A 22,111-nucleotide genomic window follows, 5' to 3' on the forward strand; every position below is an offset into this window, starting at 1 on the left:
AGATATTACCAAACTCAGCTTTATCCAAAGTATTATCTTATCTTTTTAACACTCAATTTTTTTGCTACTCTGAACATTGCAGAACCATCAACTTTAAAAGACCACCACTCCTGAACCTTATCCCATATGCTAGGATATCCAATCCATATGTTCTCGAATATAAAAGGAAAGCTTCTTGTATTGTTCATAGGATCCATAATCAGAGAAATAGGAGAGTTATCAAATATATTTCTAGCCAAAGCCAACAAGGAGCAAGAAAAGAAAGAAAACCAATCAATAGTGATCAAGTCTCTATCAAGTCTTACCTAAATGCAGTCCATACCGAGTTTTGTGTTCGACTGGGTGAAATCCACCAATTGGAGTTCCACATCGAAGAGAGCCAAATCATTGATAAAGTCCATGAGATCCATTCTTCTTTCCAGATCAATCTCCACCCCTCCCTTTTTCTCCTAAATTTTAAGGGTTCTTTTAAATCTCTCATTAAAAGACATCTTCCATTCCACCCACCCACCTATCTAGGTTTTGATCCTCTCCCAATATCTTGATCTTCATCTCTTCAAGTTAGGAGCATAAACATTCAAGGCATACAAACCGTCACCTTCCATGTTATTAACAAACTTAATCAACATGATAATTTTACCTTCAAAAATAACCTCTTCTTTGAATTTGCAAGCATTCCAAACAATAGCAAGCCCACCAAAGGCTCCCTCAAAGCTAGACCCAACAACCTCAAATTTCTTTCCAAGTTTGATAGATTCCACTTGTTCCTTGATTATTTTGGTTTCTTGAATTTAAAAAAAATTGATTTGTGATCCCTTATAATATTTTTCATCACATCCTTGTGTGACCCATTAAGACCATAAATATTCCAAGATATGAACTCCATTTATTTTTAATAGAGAAGGCCTCCTGGATGGTCAACTGTGTTCAATCTAGAATATTCTTACATGCATCTTCCTCCTAGACCGTACTAGCCTTTTTCCTTCTGGTGTCTTCGGCTTGGCCCCAACATCAGGCTTACAGTATTGCTGGAGAAAATGGAGATGGATCTCTTCTTTGGTTTCTATTTGTTACCGTTTTCCATTCTCCTGCATTAGACAATTCATAACCTGTGCATTGATCGAAGAGGAGTTCCATGTTCTTGACTATAGATTCCTTGTGTCCTATACTTTGACTTCCCGCTTCACCCAAGACAGTTCAAGGTTGAGCATCTTGCATAATCATCTAATGGATGACACTTTCCATAGATTCATCATTGTTCTAGATATTCCCCTCATCCCACAAAAGGATCTGAACTGAATCTGGGGACACCAAAATATTCTGAAGGTCTTCTTGAAAGGAGTTAGAGGATCCTCCTTTTGCCAGGTTCCCTTCCTCACCCACTTGGTGCTTCTTCTAGGGGCTATCCTTCTGATTTATCTTATTATCCTCTTCGGATTGAATATCTTCTTGCACTTGGCCATTCTTCAAAATCTCTCGATTCCCTGTAGTAGAGGAAGAGACTATCTAATTCTCCTTCTTCTCGTTCTCCTTATCTGATATATCTTTAATGTCAGGGAAGCTTGGCTTAACTATCAGTTTAAATCCAAAAAGATTCAACCATGGCTTTGAGAAAACTTAATCATCTTGGGAATGAAGAGGGTCTTGGTGAAGATCCACCTTTTCGATAGTCTCGATCATCTTCCGGGGAATTTCCAAAGCAACATCTTTTCTCTGGGAAAACTCTATCCCAGGATCTTTTTGAAATCTATGTAGGTCCCCATCCGCTTGGCACTCACCCTCTTTCCTTAACAATACCATTGATACAGGCTCTAGCCTACTCCAAGAAATTCATTTTCTTTCCTGTAGAATTCCCGCCCAATTAGATAATTTCACTGTTACTCTCATTATATATAATTAATAAATGTTAGTAAGGAAAAAATTACAAATATGAGAAGAATGAAATCAAGCCTTGGCTAGTGAAAAACGAACCAAGAGGTTTTTGAATCTGAAAATCATTCGGAACGGTGAAGAAAAAAATCAAGATTACTAAGGTCTTCATGAAAATGATGATACCTTTTAATTTGAATTACTTTATGATGATAAATTATTTTTACAAGAGGGAAGACATGGGTTGGAGTTAACCTTACTTGGTAGGGGAAACGAGAGTAATGGCATGCCTCATGAAGTGCATCTAAAGCAAAATATTTTTGTCTACAATTTTCAACTAGCCCAAGGCAAAGGTTCTAATAATGGTAATGAATTAGTTAAAAAAAATTCATAGAATTTATCAAATTTTAACACAATTCATCATATAATACCTTTAATGGAAATGTACTTGTGAAGGAAAGAGACAAGAGTAGGGACGTGTCATTACATTTGTGTGGTTCACAAAGGGATTTAGCACAAGGACAGTCTATGGAGTCTAGAATCTTTCGCCACATCAAGCCAAATAATATGTATTTAGTTATAGCCAATGAGAAATTTCGATCTTATGAAAACATAGAAATATTTCATGTCATTAGAAATAGTTCTTAGATGTCCTTGCGAAAACTAGCAGAAGTTCCTATTGTGGTAGATAGAATTCATCAACCCAATTCCTACAAAATTGGAAGGTTTAAAGAACATTTTCTTTTGTATTGAAGTGTCATTCATAAGTTTAATGAACTAGGACCTAAAATTTTGAGGGAATGTCATTGGGACAAGTCAATGAAGAAAAATGAAGAGCCTCATATAGAGTTTTTGTTCCACAAGAAAAAGATTTGTTATTACACCCTTTTATTTAAAAATATGAGAATGTGAGTGTTGATTTATTAACATTCCCACAAGGTATTTTTTATCATGTTGAGCATCTCAAGGATTTAGCTGAAATACTAAATGTACTCTATTATATGTTATTTGATGGTTTTGATTATCAAAGGAATCATACAAAGACTGTGTACTGGGAGAATTTTATTTGATCTTTGCTAACAATGCAGATAGAGCTAGTGATATGTTTTATACGCTATCAAGAATAAACAATATGCTCACGAGATATTGCACAAAAGAAAGGCTTGTTGACATAGTTGAAAACCTTTGGTGTTATGAAATGGTATTTTAATATGTGTATCTAGGTCATTTTTTCTTGGAAATCAATTTATACCTACTTAAATTGGTATACAAGTTTAGGATCTTTCGTAATATTCTTCATCAACCTAGGAATCAGAACGAACAAGAATCCTTCATGAACAATTCATGATCGAACAAGGATAGATAATTTGTTTTTATTACATATAGAAGTAGGAACCACACATCCAATGGTGAAAAAGAAAGAAAATGCATGGATACTCTTGATAGGATCTCCATATAGTGCCTCAAAAATGTAAGTCAAATAGAGTTTCCAAAACTCTCCACATTCCTCCTTCCCAATTTTCAAATGATGAAATACCAAAGTCATTTAAGCACTATCAAGTATTTTAATGCCCTAGTAAACTACCTTGTAATGTTTGTTAGGTTCGCCAAGGACTTTTATATTTATGACATATCCATTTTTTATTATTATTTTCTTTTGATAACTTAGTAGTACAAATTTCTTCATTACTAACTACTATGTTATTAAATAAAATAGTCAAGTGTTATTTTCGTTTTCAAATTTCATCATTATAATTTAATAATTGGTAATTGATTGATATTATAAATTAGTTAACAATTATTCAAGTGTTAAAGCTATTAAAAAGTGACGCATTATAGTTAGAGTGGATCACTATGTATTGATCAATGGACAAACTTATCCTTAGGCATTGTGTCTATTTAAAGACATTTAGAAAAGATATAGGGATATTAGAGAGGATTTAGGGGGTCAAATTTGACTTCTCCCAAATGGTTGGGGTGCATTTATTAGCAATTCAAGTGTGTACGAGGCTATTTTGTTGAGTTATAGGGTGGTTTATCATATGGAGAGACTTTACAATGATGATGAGTTTAGTTTGAGGATGGAGTGGCCTATCTTTGCAACTATTTTCCTATATTCGACCCTAGTTAGTTCAAAGTTGTATTTAGTGAGTTTCTTTCTCATTTTATAGTTAGTTCTTTCTTTTGATAGATGAGATACTTAGAGATTTTTGTGCAATCTCCAGTCTTCACTAACATGAGCTTTGTAGCTCACTTTTTGTATGTGTGTGTGTGTGTGTGTGTGTGTGTGTGTGTGTGTGTGTGTGTGTGTGTGTGTGTGTGTGTGTGTGTGTGTGTGTGTGTGTATGTATGTATATAGATACATATATATACATATATACGTACACACACACACACACACACACATATATATATATATATGTGTGTATATCTATATGTGTGTGTGTGTGTGTGTGTGTGATATACACACACACACACACACACACACACACACATCATACCCATACATTGACTCAATTTAGGATCATATTCCAACCCATTGACCTCATCCAACTTCATCAGCTCTACAGTTGGGCTTCTATAATGCCCACTGTACCAACATAACAATTTGTCCCAATATCATAGTCCCAAATACTAAGGATCTTATTGATATGACTCTCTTTTTTTGGAACAATGCAACCTCTTTTTGAATGAGTTGAAATTAAGAACTAATGTTGATTGTCCATATACAATTTAGGAAAAGATTTGGCAATAAATAGATGCAATTAGACTCTAGCACATGTGTACAAACCTTTGGATGACAAGAGGAAATAATATTGTCAATTATCTCAACTTGCCAAGAATGAGAAATATCAACCAACATATAATTTATGACTAATTCACCACATGATTATCACTATCACAAAATTTTGAGTAGTTAAAAATAAGATTATGCAATCAATTTAAAAATGAATGTAGAATATTGATCCAAAATGTGTAAAGGAATTTTGGGATCATTTAAAATCTTATTAACAATTAGAATCTCTTAAAAGATCAGTTATTCTTAAGACAATGGAATTTTTTATCACAATTTATAAAATTCATAATGAAGGCATGCTAGGGCTTTGTGTATCTTGCTAAATACTCAGTCTTTAAAATTTAAACCAATTGAAATAAGAAGTCACTTTAAACTATTAAGATAATATCTTATACTTTCTATAATAGTCAACTACTTGTCTATAGTCCGTCTTTCAGTCTAGATAGGAATGTTTCCTATCCCGTTTCTTTTTTCTTTAGTCTAGATAGGAATGTTTCCTATCCTGTCTCTAGTTTTGTTTCTAATTCCGTCTTCAGTCTACGTTGTTTCTTTTAGAAACAATGTCCTTGTAATTCTTTATAAGGAACACATTTGTTCCTCTGTTTATCAATGAATCATCCGGAAATCCGTTAATCTGCCAACTCTTCTTGAATCTTGTAACATGGTATCAGAGCCATGATAAGCAATTTTTCGAAAAATTTATAATTTCTTTTGAAATTATCTGCTCACGACTACCTCCTGGTCTGCAAAATCCATGCCTGTATCCTTGGGAAAGCTCACAAATTTTTTTCTGTAACTTGCGTCCATATATTTTCAAGCTCATTTGACAGCAAAATCGCGATTGTAGGGTCAAGGATAAGTTCGTTTTGTCTGCATTCTTCATCATTTGCGCTCTCCCTGGAAAAAAATCTGCCATTTTTATCAAGAAATCTGAAGTTTTTTCAAGCTTTTTTCAGCCTGGGCCATTTTTTCGAAACCCTAATTTTTGGGGTCGAAAAAATATTTTGTTTGTAGATTCTTGGTGGGTTTTTCGAGAGCTCAACTGGGTTGTCGTCCGTTTTTCTTGGGTGCCTCAATTTTCGAGCCAACGGATCCAAAAAACGACAGTAGATTCCTTCTAGGTTTTTCGAGCTCTCTGTTGGGTCATTCTTTGATTCTTTTGGGTCTTTCGTATTTTTGCTTCAAAAAATGTGCCTTCACAGATTTTCATAGTTTTTCATTGAAAAACGTGCCATGGCATCTCTGACAAATATTCTGCTCGAGAATAATTCCAAATTCAATGGTCACAATTATGGAACCTGGAAGCAGCGCATCATCGCAATCTTCGAATATCGAAACACCGATCAACTTGTTCTGGGTGTTACGCAGCGTCCGACTTCTCCAGGTCTTGATCAAGGCGAAGCTGCATTTTTTGCCTTCTGAATCTGTTTCTATTTTTTATGGGTTTGTTGATTTTCTCCTCAAAAATCATTTCAAGTTGTCTGTAATACGCAAGGTTGCGTGAGATTCTGGGTTTGTTGATTTTCTCATCAAAAATCATTTCAAGTTGTTTGTAATATGCAAGGTTGTGTGAGATTCTGAGTTTGTTGATTTTCTCCTCAAAAATCATTTCATGTTGTCTGTAATACACAAGGTTGCGTGAGGTTCTGGGTTTTACCGTTTTTTCCACAAAAATGAAGTTTTGTAATTGCAACTTATTTTGAGTCATAGCACTCTTCTGGCAAAGCTTCTTGGTTTCAGCATTCTGTAGATCCAAGGAGGGTCTCAGTTATCACAGAATGCTCCAATATCCGTACGTTGACCATTAAGGGAGGGTATTAAGATAATATCTTATACTTTCTATAATAGTCAACTACTTGTCTATAGTCCGTCTTTCAGTCTAGATAGGAATGTTTCCTATCCCGTTTCTTTTTTCTTCAGTCCAGATAGGAATGTTTCCTATCCTGTCTCTAGTTTTGTTTCTAATTCCGTCTTCAGTCTACGTTGTAATTCTTTATAAGGAACACATTTGTTCCTCTGTTTATCAATGAATCATCCGGAAATCCGTTAATCTGCCAACTCTTCTTGAATCTTGTAACATAAACTACTATTAGAATCCACAAGACAACAATTTTTCAATGGTGAAATGTAAAGTTAGTAATCAAACTTCAAACAAACTCTTAATTTAGAGGGTTTAGGATTATTTTGAAAGATTTTATTGGATCTCCTATTCTTCATGGACAGTGATCCAAATCAGACCAAAGGGAAGAAAACTCCTTACATTTCCTTTCCTAGAAAGTTTCAAAGAAAAACAAAAACAAAAAAAATCATACAAATGAAAACCATGTCCCATGTGTTTATAAGGGATAGCTTCAAGTATGAAGTAGTGGTTGCTAGTATTTGTAGGCTCGACACAATAGGGAAAATACATTTGAAGAGTATTTAATGTGTTTGGGATCCTATATTGAACATATAACATAGAATGACTTCTTGCAATGAATACTATTATATGGTGTTTTATTTTTGAGTACATATCATGTAGGAGAAAATTATACATTCAACTTAAAATCATACTAACTTTCATAATAGAAAAGGCTAACTTTCAAATGATAGGGAAGTAATCTAACTAGGAAAAAGTTGAAAGACTGCTTACGTCTTCTTATCAAGGAATTGAATATTGATATTATTTACTTTTATCTCTATGCATGAAACCTATGTTTGAAATACACAAACGTCAATGGAACATAAAAAAATCAGATGATACAATTACAACTAGTTCACGTTCACCAAGAAAGTTTACCAAGAAGAGAGTGGCCAATATTTTATAGTTCTATATAAGCAAAATTTGGTTTAAAATACCATAATGAGTAAAAAACCCAATTAAAACTAAGATAAGTCCATTACATTTCTAGCCATACCTCTCACACAAAACAATGATTTCTTACCTTTGAAAGAATACCCCATTGTGAGTAACAATTGTTGGTAGATGTCAACACTTTATCCAAGCATTGAAAGCTTAAAATCGTCCTTGCACAAGTTGACACCAAAAAAGTCATCTCACCAAATCATAATAGAATCAAGACTTTCATCAAACACAACAATTCAAAATGCTCTAGAATAAATGTGTGTAAAATATAAAATAAAAGGCAAGGCACATGGACTATCTAACACAATGTTTGAAACAGATGTCATCTCATGGATAAAAACAAAACAATTAGAGGTTGGCAAGGAAGCTTTGTTGGAAAAAGGTATAGAGATCTATCAAACTATAAAGGATAGAGGAATTTCATCAAATCTTGGAGTTGCAATAACTCATGTGTGCAAAATTTGGAAGTATAAATAAGGCACATGATATGTATTTGACCAAATGCCTCAGATAAAGTTTTAGAACATGGAAATACAAAGGGGATTTTTGTAAAATATCAAAGTTGAAGATGCTCTGATAGACTAGTATTAAAATTGGCACGTTGAACTGAGTGTAAAGATAAATCTAATGCACAAATAAAGAAACGCTGAAGGAAAACATATGCAAAATTGATAGATCTTTATACCATATGACAGGCTTACCTCTTTCTTGAGATCAAATTGCATTCTTCTATCAATAATTTCTTTTCGCATTGGAGTGGAACCTAGATACAATATCATCCTTAGATATATATTGAAATAATCTTGCTTCATTAGCATGGTTTTGTTGAGCTCTTAGTGGAAGATAATGAAAAGGTTTTGGGTTTGCCTATTGTAGTTGACCCTAATGACCATGTGAATGATGGCTCTAATGTTATTGGCCCTATCTTTAAGGGTGTTGGCTCAATGGATCCACTATATTCGGCTCGTTCATTGGCCTAGCAATTTGTAGTGGCTAAGTTTGAGGAGGGATGGATTACGGTTAAAGGTAAACATTCAAAGAGGGTCCATTATCTTTCTTCTACTAATGCCCACAAGGTTGGGGCTAAGGGGAAGCTCTAATTATGTATTCTCTTTTTTGTATGGGTGGTCAAGCTATTAATGGCTTGCCATTTCTTTGACCACACATTAGTGTAGGTGAGGGTTGTGAGGTGTTTGGATCCCCTTCTTTTGTGAATGTCATGTTGTGTCTCTGCCTTGTTTCTCTTTGTTGAGCTTATTGAAAATCTTTCATTTTGGTTTGCAAGTTGGATCCTACCTTGTATTGGGGTTTCAAGGCTCCTTCAAAACTTGTTTACTTAATAAAAAATAATCTTGCTTCCCCACTCTCTATCTGCTCCCAACCAAGTACTTCTTGATGAAGATGTTGAAGAGTAATTGAATGTGCATTTATCAATTTGTAATGTCCCTTGCTACATCCGCCCTCATTTTGTCTTTGAATCACAAATTCCATTGACTAAAGATTGTAAGATTGATCAAATTATAATTGAATACATTCATTTTCCTTTTAACAAGATAAATCTTTCCAATATGAATAACTAATAATCTTTGTTCTTTTCATCCATTTTCTTAACCCCTTATTTCCATATGAACTATATCTAATTAGTACTCTATCTCCTTCATAATGAATAAGTGATATCTTGTGTTGCGAACTAAATATGTTATGATTTTGTTTTCTCCCCACCCAATATAATTCTTCTTTCTTCCTTATTACTATGATTCACATTTTGAACGAATCTATTTATGTTAATCCTAAATCTATTCCTTTATCTACACTTCCGACTTGTTCACTACTCTATAGAAGGATTCCTTGTTCCTTACATTAAATCTATGTTGCATATATATGTATACTCATCTATCCATTCCAAGATCTTGAAAGCTCTCTTATTGCTAAGTCACCGCTGATGGGAATTGAGTTATGTGCTGACTAGTTTCATATATGTTGACTTGGTCTTTAGCAGTTGATTGACCATTCATCCGCCACCAGTCTCAGACTTATTGGATGTCTAATGTTGGAGATTTTTCTTTGACATTAATCACTAGCTATAATGTTCACCGTCTGTCCAATATTCATCTCTTGTATTTTTTTCGATAACCATTTATACTGATATTGACTGAGTAAGACCACAAAATATAGGTAATTCTGATTTCCCTTTGCCATATCAAGTCTTTGACCACTGAACTTATCCAATTCTTACAGTCATATCTCTACTTGCTGAATGTATACGCTACTCAATTCTCCTCCCCAATTCTGGCCTTTCAAATACTTATGCACCGTTAGATTGTTCGCTGCTTGCTACAGACCTTGTTATTACTGGCATGGGCATTTGTAAATTGTATCTCCTTCTCACCTTCGCTGATTCCAGATGTGTCTGCCACGCTGGTATCTATATAACTGGGATCGTTGTGTGTCTTTGTCTTGTATGTATTATATGTTGACTCAAGCATTTTCATAGATCACTTTATATGAGTGAAAATATTTTAGAGCACTATCCCCGATCGGATGGTTGATGATTCATTCACCCCCCTGACTGGTCAGAATATATAGGTGCCGAGGGAAAGGTCAAGACTTTTCTCTGACTAAGTTTGTATTGATTAACATTATTAAATGTTAATATGTTATGTTATAATGTATTTATTCTTTCGTAAATGAAATAATATTTAATCTTGTCATTAAATAGTATTAGAATGTTAATATTTATTATATATAGAAGTTATTACTATTAATATTATATTTCAAAAAAAAAATTATCTGATATATATTGCATTGTAAATTTTGTATTTAAACAATGTTAGTATTTTAATATATCAATTTATAATATCAATGATATTCAATATATTATAAATATATATTGTATTAATTATTGTTAGTTATTTATTATTGATTCTAATATATTATATCTTTTATTGCATTATAATATAGTCTATTATATTTTTCTATTATCACTATATTGATAGTATAATTAATAAATCATATTTTACTTTCTTTATTTATTTTATTATTATTTTGTTATCATTTATTATTATTTAGCTCTAAAGGAAAATGTATACCATATGATATACTAACCTGTTTCTCGAGATTGTACTTTAATCTTCTATCGATAATTTATTTTCACATTGGAGTAGAACACACATACAATATTGTCCTTGGATATCTATCACGATAGTCTTGCTTCCCCGCTCTCCACCTACTCCCAACCAGAGACTTCTTGATAAAGATGTTGAAGACTAATTGAATGTCCCTTCGTCGATCTCACTATGCTAAGGGGTACCTTCATGAGCCTTAGGGAAACGATGAGATGATTATCAAACGTTGTTTTTTGAAGTTATAATGAAAAATGAGAACCCACATTTTTTTTCAAATATTGCCTATATTAACCATAACTTTGAAGAACTATATCTTCAAATTTCCAACAAGCTTGAGATGTCCTTTCATCAAAATTTCGATGAACATGGACAATATTTGAAAAAAAAAGTTGATCACCAAATGCCTTGTTCGTCAAAAAACACACCCAAATGCATTAGTGTGTGTTAGAGATGGAGCGCTCTTTGATCCTTTCTTTGGATCTTGGTAATTTGCCAACTTTTTTCTTGCAACTTTTATTTCAGGTCGTGTGAACTTGTTAGTAACACCCATGTTGTTGTCTTACAAGCACATTTCTCCCATGCTTGCCTTTTTCTTGACATCTTGTTTATGTTAAAAAAGGGTTTTAAATCCCTTCAAAACCTATTTTACCCTTAATAATAAAAAATAGCATGGTAGAGGCCTCACATGGGCAATGATTTAATTGATTCTAATATATTATATATTTTATTGCATTATAATATATTTTATTATATTTTTCTATTATCATTATATTGAGAATATAATCAATAAATTATATTATATTATATTATTTATTGATTGATTGATTGATTTTGTTATCATTTATTATTATTTAACCCTCAAGGAAAATGCATGCAAAATTAATAGATCTCTATATCTATGACAGACTAACCTCTTTCTCAAGATTGTACTACAAGCTTTTATCAATGTTTTATTTTCACATTGGAGTGGAACCCATGTACAATATTGTTCGTAGATATCTATCACAATAATCTTGCTTCCCCGCTCTCCATGTACTCCCAACCAGGTGCTTCTTAATGAAGATGTTGAAGACTAATTGATTGTAGCTTTGTCAGTCTCACTATGCTAAGTGGTACCTTCACAAGTCTTAGGGAAAGGATGAGATGATCATCGATTGTTATTTTTTAAAGTTATTATGAAAAATCAAAACCCACAAAAAAAAATCAAATATTGCCTACGTTAGTCAAAACTTCGAAGAACTACTATAATTAGAATTCCAACAAGCTCAAAACATCCTTTTTGTCAAAATTTTGACGAACAAGGACAATATTTGAAAAGAAATGTTGATCAGATAATGCCTTGTTCAATGTAAATGTTCGTCAAAAAATGCACCCAAACGCATTAGCATGGGTGTTGGGGATGGAGGGCTCCCTGATCCTTTCTTTGGATCCTGGTTATTTGCCAACTTTTATATCAAGTTGTGTGAACTTGTTGGTAATACCCATGTTGTTGTCTTAGGAACATGTTTCTCCTGTAGTTATCTTTTTCTTTTGACATCTTGTTTATGTTAGTAAAGGGTTTCAAATCCCTTCAAAACTTAGTTTACCTTTGATAATAAAAATAGTAGCATGGTAGAGGACTCATATGAGCAATGATTGAATTGACAATGTCATCATCCATACAAAAAATGAAATGCTTGCTTAACGACATCATTCTATCATTGAGTCCAACCAACCCCATGAAAAGGGCGTAAGTCCAACTTCCAAATGTGTTAGATGCGCTGAAAGTGGGCTTATGATCCAACACTCGCATATTAAGAAACTATGGCTCAAACTTCATAATCAGTTAGATGCACCAAAGCGAGCTTCTAACATAATACTCACATATTAAGAAATTGTTTTCTCTCTCTTAGGTGTGATAACTTGCCACTTGTTAGTGAACAGATTGTCCTTTGAAGGAATGTATGCAGATCTGACCCTGAATGCCCAAGTGAAAGGACAAACTAACACCAACAATTGGATAGGTTATCATGGGATTGATAACCTTCCTCTGAATTTTTATTGGGTACAGCTCCTCGTACAAGACATTCAGTGAATTAAATGTGGGTGTTTTTACTAGAAAGCACAAAAGGATATCAAGCATCTACCCGTAAACACAGAGTAGACACGTAGACTTAATAATTGAAAAGAAAGGAAACAGAATATAGCAGATTACACAAAGTTAATTTGTTGTACAGTGCATTACATACTGTAAATGAAAATATATCCTCCATGAGAGGATTAAAAATTCAGAGCTTTAAAAGATGTTTTGAAAAGATGGTGCAAGAAGAAAATAGTGACATTAGCACATATTTCAGAGAAAACTAAAAATGATGCCAAGATCATGATCAGTGGAAGGAAAATAAAACATAATCACAATTCTGATATAATTACCTCCAGTCTCCGTTCTCTGAATATAAAAGACTACAAAGACCCTTTTCAACATTACAACCAAATCACTATTTTTAAGAAAGAAAAAAACTTCTTTCACAATATTACATCAACCATCAAAATCCTATCTCTAACTCAGACACACAGTTCTGGAAAGAAAGAAAGTCTGCTCATGCTTTGCCTTTACTATATTCACAGTTCTCCAATCTTACTGTCACTCAAAGTCTCCCAGCAAAACCCAGAAAACTGGAACCCCTTCACCCACTTGTTGTTGCCTATTTATCTTTTCTATTGTCTGTTCCTGTTCTGTTTTGAGTAACTGATTCTCGTTGATTGGTTCCTTTCATGTTCCCGAGAAATTTTTATCTTTTCGCCATTAGTTTTCCTTGCTAAACTTTATGAAAAGTTTACATTTTTTAATAATTATCTCGATAACTTCTCAATTTTATAATATCTTCGTATGTGGGAAAGTTTCCAAGATTATTAACCAAAGTTTCAATATCTTTATATGGTTACATCTGATTTAGACAAGTGTATGTAATTAATTGACAGATGTCAATTACTAACTTTTCCACATATATTTCTTATTTCAATTTTCCATGAGATTTTTAAAACTGCATCTCAAGTTCTCTTGATAGAAGAATTATCTTCGCGAAAGCCCACATTAATCCAATATATCTATGCAGCAAGGAAATTCAGGCAAGGAAATTCAAGGCAATATCTTTTCTATGGGAGCATCAGAACAGGTCGTCGAGGGTTTTTACTGAGATTTGTGTGCGAGGCAGTTATCAGCAGGTTCGTGTTTAACGCAACTAAATGCTTTCTCATTTCAGTGGAAAGGTATTGGGGCATGTGGAGGTCGCGGTTTCGAATCTCGGAGGGGAGTACAATAGTGTGTACCAAGTTTTGTTGAGGGTTTGACCGAAAGATCTCATAATAGTGGGACCAGGGCAGCAGACACAAGGAAATAACAAGAAACAGCGTGGGCGCTTCTGTAAGAAACAGTGGGACCAGGGCAGCAGACACAATACCAGACAGGGTTCAGATCCTAGGTAGGCCCGTTTCCAAGGGTAAAACGAAGACTGGGGCCCAGCCCACAGCAAGATAGTGGCAGGCCTTAAGCCAGGGGTTTCAAGGTGCACTTTTTGGTTTTGTTTTATATATTTGCTCTTGTTAGCTTTTGTTTCGCCCTTCTTTCTTTTGATCAATGGAAAAACAAATTGAGGATACACAAATGAGAAAACAAACGGTGGATATGCAAACCATGGAAAAACAAACCATCACATTGGTAAAAAACGGTCAAGAAATTATGGTACACTTTGAAACTAACCATTTAGGGCAAGTCAAAATGGCATCACTTGGCAAGACAGGAAAATATATCTGGGTCAATGTTAAACAGTTCAAGGGCATTTTAAAACGTAGACTTGCTCGTATGAAAGGGTCACAGGACAAGCAAAAACACGGGCAGAGATTGCATAAACAAGTCAAAATGTGCCCTCCTCCACACTTAAGTGGTGACAGTCATCTGTATGGTAGTAATAACTTCGATGAGTCTGTCAGTTACAGCCCTACCTCCACACCTCTCGCTTGGTGCCCAGATCTTTATGTGCAAGAACTTTTGAGGGCCAAGAGGAGGTTGGAGCTCCTAGAGGCTAAGGAGCAAGAAAGTTACCGCAATATACAGGTGCTAATTGCAACAAATAAAACTCTTGTAGATGATAACAACACTTTAAAAGCTCAAATCTCAACGTTGCAAGAAACACTTTTAGCCGGGAAGCTGGAATGGCAGAATATGAAGGATGAATGGAAAAACCTGAATGTGACATTGGAAACAAACAAGGTCACAGCAAATATCGAGTCATCTCATAATAAGGAGAAAACGATTCTTCACACTAGTTTGCCAGGAAAGGCAGATGGTGAAGAGAAGAGAAGGAGTTTTGCAGAAGTCACCAAAACTTGGGACAAAAACAGCAAACACCCTGATATGGCAAGAGAAGAGGCAAAGATTCGTGTGAACATGCAAGACAAAGAGGTCAAGGAAAGGCAGCTTAGGGCATCCAATATAATTATCAAGGGGATAAAAGACTATGGGGAAGGCGAACATACCCTTGACCTAACGAGGGATTTCCTACAAGATGTGCTGTTGTGGCAAGGACAAATCTGCCAAGCTTGGAGGGTTGGCAAACCACACGCTGAGAGAAATAGGCCAATCAAGGTAGTCATGCTCAGCATTAGCGACAAACAAAATCTACTTAACAAAAAATAGCTTTTGTGGGGTTCTCGCTTCGTTTTAGAGGAGGATTTAACTATGAGACAGCAAGTAGAAAGAAGGATGGAAATGGAAAAAATCAGAACAGCTAGAAATGAAGGCAAAAGAGCTTGGATGTTCAAGGGAAAAGCAGTTATTGCTCATTTTGGCCACCGCTACAATGAAGGGCAGCAAGAAGGCAACAAAGGTGCAACAACAAACACCTTAACAGGCAGCGATACAACAAGATCCATAATCACACCTAGCGATAATAACTCAACTTTGAGTCTTTCGCATCAAAATAAATAGCAATCAAGCTTAACCCAGGCGTCCTTAAGTTTAGTTTGTTGGAATTGCAGAGGTTATCCGTGGAGACGTGGGCCTGGGTTAGGCCCTATTGCGGAAGGCAAAGACATTATTTGTCTCATAGAGACACATGAGCATGAGGGATGTAAGACCCCATTGTTTGAAGGCTACTGGAAGATGGCAGTGTGGAATGAGGCAGCGGGAAATGGTAAAGGTTATGGAGGTATAATGGTTCTAGTAAAAGAAAAAGAAGGTCGTGTCATTCAGCTGGAAAAGACTGATTCTAATAAACAATTTATATGGCTCAAAATCGTGGAAAATAACACTCTTCTCAGGATTGCAGCTTGTTACTTTGCTCCACAAGTATCTAAAATTTATAAAAAGTGTGGTTTAGATCACAATGACCCTTATGCTACGTTAAAGAAAGATGTTGCTATTTTTTCACAACGTGGGGATGTCCTTCTCGTTGGAGATTTCAATGCTAGGACAGCAAATTGGCAAGCAAGTATTTTCAGCTCCGAAGTAAATGATAACCCTATTTGGCTCACAGAAGAGAGAAATCATCCATGGGATAGAATATCCGAAGATGCTAAAGGCTGCAATCATTTTGGGGAAGAATTGATCACTTTGTGTGGCACATTTGATCTAATAATTTGTAATGGTTTGGCTAGATGGGCTAAGTCGGGCAATTTCACTTGCAACAAATACAACGGGGCAAGTGTGGTAGACTATGTAATTTGTTCGCAGCATTTGTATAACAATATTGAAGAAGTTGAAATTGGAGAGCACATTTGGGATCTCAAATCAGATCATAGACCACTGTACGTAAATTTGTATTGGGCAAAGGATAGACGGATTGGGGCAAAAATCCAAGGCCCTCAACACCCACCTTCTCAGGGCAGAATTTTGTTAACTTCAGAAAATAGTAACACTTTCAGGGCTGCTCTTGAGGAACTTTGTATGGGACACCCTATGTATAAGCATGGTGTTAATAGTCATGATTTATCAAATCTGATTCACAAGGCTCTTTCAAAATGCAAGAGAGCAAAAAATAGAAAATCTGAAACTAATTGTTTTCCAGCCAATGCATGGTTTGATAAGGAATGCAAGAGGGCTAGGAGAAATCTAAGGGAGTCAAATAAAACTAACCTTGACATTAAGACCTACAAACAGATCCTAAAGAAGAAGAAAATCGATTTTATGTCCACAAGGAGAGAGGAGCTAATTTTCTTGGGCAGAAATAACCCCAAACGTTTTTGGAAAGAACTCCAACCAAGGAGGAAGCAAACTGAAAATAATATTACTGCCACCCAATGGTTTGATTATGCTAAGAAACTTTATGAACAAGAGGGTGGAGTGGGACAGCCACCTTTGGTCAATGATACCACAAATATTTTTACTGTGCAAGAGATAGAGACAGGGATTAAGAAGTTGGGTGGAGGCAAAGCAAAAGACCTTGTTGCGCTTCAAGCTGAATATTTGAAGTGGGGTATGAAAACTCTTGCACCGCACATCACTGAAATCTTCAACAAAATCTGCCAGGAAGGGTTTCCGAAAGATTGGACAATCAGCCTTGCAATACCACTTTTTAAGAGTGGTGATGTTAACAATCCCTCCAACTATAGGACTATAATGATCAATCCCCTCTTTGCTAAACTTGTTGGCAGTATGATAGAAACTAGGATCAGCAAATGGCAGAAGAAAATCATAAACGTGCTAAAGGGCAAGCTGGTTTTAGGCCAAAGCACTCGACAGTGGATCACTGTGTCACTCTGAGACACATTATTGAAAAAGAGTGGGAGAAAAAAGAAGAGGTTTTTTGTTGCTTTGTTGACTTCAAAAAGGCTTTTGATACCGTTCCGAGAGACAAGCTTTGGTTGAGGATGGAAGAATTGGGGATTCCTAGGCATCTCAGAGCTGCTGCTCATAGAATGTACGAAGAGGTGAAAGTCAAAATCAGAACTTCAGATGGCATTTCAAAATGTTTTAGGAGCGATATCGGGGTCAAACAGGGCTGCCCTTTATCCCCTACTTTATTTGGTTTATATATTGACAAACTGGAAGAGTGGTTAAACACGCAAGAGCGTGAAGGCATTCAGCTAGGGGAATTTGTTATAAAGCTACTCCTATATGCGGACGACCTCATTTTAATTGCCAAATTTGCTTATGGTTTGCAAGACCATCTATCTTCTCTTGAGCGCTTTTGTAGAATGGTGGGGATGCAAGTCAATATCAGCAAAACCAAGGTTATGATTTTCTCTAATAATAAAAAACAGCATCAACATGAATTTTATTACAATGGAAGTGTTCTCGAAGAAGTTGCGGAATATAAATACCTTGGCATCGATTTCAACAAAAAACTAAGCTGGTCTAGCTGCAGGTATAAAAGGACATTAGGTGGATGGAAGGCTTTCTACGCTCTTCAGAATAGGTGCCGTGAAGCGGAGTTGTGGGATTGGAAAACTATTCAAACCTTGTTTGGTCTTCTTGTGCTGCCAGTTGTTCTTTATGGGTGTGAATTATGGGCCAGTAGCACTACTATAGCACAATGGAAACAAATCGAAGGAATCCAAAAGCGCTTGATTACAAGCAAGTTTAAAATTAAAAGCACTATTCCATATGACATCATGCTAAGTGAAATGGGGGCTGCGCCTATTGAGGCACTTGCTATGGTTCGCCTTTTAAGCTATCTAAAAAGAATCGAAAAAATGGAAGAGGATAGATGGCCGAAAGTTGTCTTTAGTGACACACTATGTAAGCGAAAAAGGACATGGATGCAACAAAACATCAAGTGGATGAGTAAATGGAATATTCATTTCAATATGTGCCCCACAAGTAATAAAGAAATAAAGGTCTTTGTTATGGAGAAATTCTACAAGAGAAATTGGGGAAGCGAGATTGGGAGGAAGAAACTATATTATATAAATGAGTTCAACCCCACTTGTGATCAACTCGAAAAAGTGTACATAGGAGCCAACATTTCTTGGAGAGCTAAAATTCTTATTGCTCAGCTAAGAACCAACTCTCACCAACTTCGTTGTGAGACCGGGCGTTGAAAGAGGCCAAAGGAGGCTTGGGAAGAGAGAATTTGCAGATTTTGCAATTCTGGGAAAGTGGAAACTGAACAGCACTTTATTCTAGAATGTGAGGCCTACAAGGATAGCAGGGATAAGTTTGCGGATACTATATGTGACAGTTCTTGGCATAACCTGTTCAACGAAGAGTACATTGAGCAATTGGGGGGGCTCATCATTAGTCTACACAAGAGGCGAACAGCGCTACTTAAGTCTGCTTGAGTTGTCTTGCTGTCCCATAGGCTATTTTTGGCCTCGTGGACGTTAAAATTTTATCTATCTATCTATCTATTTCACATTTCACTAGATTCCATCAAACTCAAAAGAACACCCAACCCATGTGTGTAATCCGATCACTTTAATATAATTCAGGATTCCTATTTTGACCATTCATCACAGCTTAAGATCATTACATTATCACCACATACTCACTGTCTGTTTGAGTTGTTTACAATCACTGTGATATTCTCATACATATTATTTGGGAATAGGGTTGAACAACTCTGTTAAAGGCCCGAATGTATCATTTGACATTTTCTTCAGAATTGTGAATCACACATTCCATTGGCTTTGAATTCTTCTATCACACAGAATCGTCCTTCACGTATTCACACATGCACCTCATATATTCAGTTGTTGCTGACAACTATTATTATAACTTTGTAAATGCTTAACCAAGCAATTGGGGTCACTTCCACATAACTAATATTGTGTCTGCCAGGGGTCAATCGGGTGCATTGATCCGTTACTTTGCATAACCCAAGCTAGTAGACATATATCTATATATTTGGAGGTTGGCTTCTCTTTATATCTACATGTGTGCAGAATCGGCATATGCATTTTGTCAAACAAATGCGTGGATTGCCACGACTTCCAATAACCGAGTATGATATGAGGCGGGTGTCTTTATAATAACCATATAAATTGATTATGTGATGACAACTTCCCTAAGTTTCCATGGGTCCCGTCTTTCTACTCCATCGACAATGTATATTGTTCATATTGATTCCATTTTGTACCGCTACTAAAATATGAGGAAGTCAGTTGCTTGTCTTTATAAATTTGCAGGTTATATGTATGACCACTGCTGGAATCGCTTAAGGCTTGCACACATGTCCAATCATCATCGTCTACGTCCTCTACCCAAACCTTTATAGAATTATCATAGCTCGCAGAAATCAAAATCTCATGGACAGGACGCCATTGCACCATCTCCACATCTTGAGTATGGCCTTGTAATACAGAGACACACTCAAACTCATTCCCGGGTTGGACCTTGGATATATATGTATTTATCATGCCTCTGCAATTCATGCCGGTGAATTCATTCATTAAATAATGCTGACACGTGCTTTAATGGCACGAATTCATTGTGAACTATTCTCTTATCTGCACAGGGGTCGTGGCTAGGAAACTCTCCTCGGCATTTTTTTTTAAATGATGAAATTCACTGTCTTCACTATGCTCACATGTCATAGCTTATACGTGCATGCGAGTCTCCTTCTAGTTATAATGAGGAAGGATATATATCGTGTCATCTCGCTTGAAGGCATGCACACTTACACCTCCTTGGAAATATAGGTGCCCCTATTATATATATACTGCTCAACCTTCATTTTTCAGATTCTCAGTAAGTTGTTAACTTGAACAAAGTGGTATAACCCCAAATGGAAATTCATATTTCATTTGACCCATCAAGATTTCGTGACAGAACTATAAGATTTATTTCCACTTTAATAATCTTCTAATTAGGATCAAGAAATCATCCTTACTTGGGTCTTCTAAATTATTTGTAAGACGACAAACCTCAAATCTTATAAGTCATCATATTCTGAAACTTTGAATCTTCAAACCTACAAAGAATAATCCACACTCCGGACATAATCCCCTGAATATATTTGTATAGGACCACTGATTTTATGGAGCCTTCTGAATGGCTAATCTGAACATGCATTATGAATCTGAGTTTGAATCTGGGTGTTAGACTGAACATGGATTTTGGACTTTGCTTCAGTATTTCCATCTCTAGATCCCTTTGAACTAAGCCTTCTGCATCTCTGAACTCTTGCATTGAATCATTGAACTACTTTGAACTACTTCAAACTCCAGTTTGAAGTGGTTCAAAAACTCTGAACTTGAAGTTTTAAAACTGTGACCATATCGGGTACTAACAGGGGCTCTAATTGCGGGACTAATTTTGATGCAAAAGCAGAGAACTCCAGCAATCTCTGGAAAAAGAATAGTGCCTTAACATTGGGCAAATAGAGTTAGCAAGAGAAGAAGACCGGGAGCTGCATGTAGAGAGGGCGGAGGGGAGTAGGGCAACACTAGCAAACAAAAACCAACAACAAACACCTAGACTACTAGCAAGCATGAGGCTTGCACATTATTCAGACTACACTACGCACAACAAAAAACTTATTTACAATATTTACGAAGGTAGGAAAAGAACCTACCATGAAGACCGGAAGAAAGAAGAAGTTAAGTGAATCCATTTACCCGTTGAGAGAAATAGGAGCCTTTCCGAATCAGCAAAGCGCACCTCAATGGAACAGCTCCAAACCATTGTTTGAAGATGACCCTTTCAATGCCAAACTTTGAGTTGGCAATGTACATGCATATGTTGATCCACCTCTCCTTTCCAAAGAGCCATAACTCATCATAGTATTCACCTCTACTTAAGAATTAATCTCTCACACTGGCATGATTTGATTCTACCTCAAACTAAAGAACATGAAATTAAAAAGCTTCACCAAAGGATAATGTGTAATCCTCATGAACATTGTCGTGCAGATTGAACTCTCGTGCATGATCAATTTGTAGCCATAATGATGCCTCCTTCAGCATAGGATCAGCTTTCAGATGTATGCCTTCTTCATTTCTTTCAGTGAACCAGCTATCATCAAATATATCATGAATTCCATCCCTTCCCCTTCTCAGAGTGCCATCACATATCTCAGCATTACCCAAATCAGCAACATCATGTATATATGGATGAAAAGGAAGATTGCCAATAAATGCTTCATTCTGAAACTGATTTGAAAAAGTACTTGAAGTATCATCCAAGAAATAATCTAGCTTGAGTGATGACAAAAATGTACCTATGATTTCTTCTTCTTCATTGAGAATTGTGTTTTTTAACACATCTATCGAATCACTGCTAGATTGAAGGTTAGCTTCATATTTTTCTATCTCAACAAGAAATTCAGAAAAGGTATCTTCATCTAGAGGTATCTTTGTCTCGTCTCTATGAAAGAATGAATCACCATCAAAAATTCTATTTTGAGAGAGATCTTCAGGCTGAAAACATAGCAAAAATTCAGCAATGACCTTTTCTTGTTGATCAAATGATATTTCCTTCCATGCTTCAGCTGGACAATTTACAGGCTGAGTGTTGATTTCATCATTTTCAGAATGAGAAAGGAACTCTTCTTCATG

The 22,111-nt window shown here is 35.7% G+C and overlaps 1 non-coding gene across 1 annotated transcript; it reads right to left on the bottom strand.

Moving 5' to 3' along the window:
- Positions 1 to 4,182: 4,182 nt before the first annotated feature.
- Positions 4,183 to 4,385, bottom strand: LOC149566112 (small nucleolar RNA SNORA23). The gene has a single exon (XR_016363177.1). It is a non-coding gene; the product is annotated as a small nucleolar RNA SNORA23 (small nucleolar RNA).
- Positions 4,386 to 22,111: the final 17,726 nt, after the last annotated feature.

Source organism: Cupressus sempervirens, chromosome 3 (genome assembly GCF_028749045.1).
Source record: "Cupressus sempervirens isolate cs-2001-9-10 chromosome 3, ASM2874904v1, whole genome shotgun sequence".
In the NCBI taxonomy this organism is placed as follows: domain Eukaryota; kingdom Viridiplantae; phylum Streptophyta; class Pinopsida; order Cupressales; family Cupressaceae; genus Cupressus; species Cupressus sempervirens.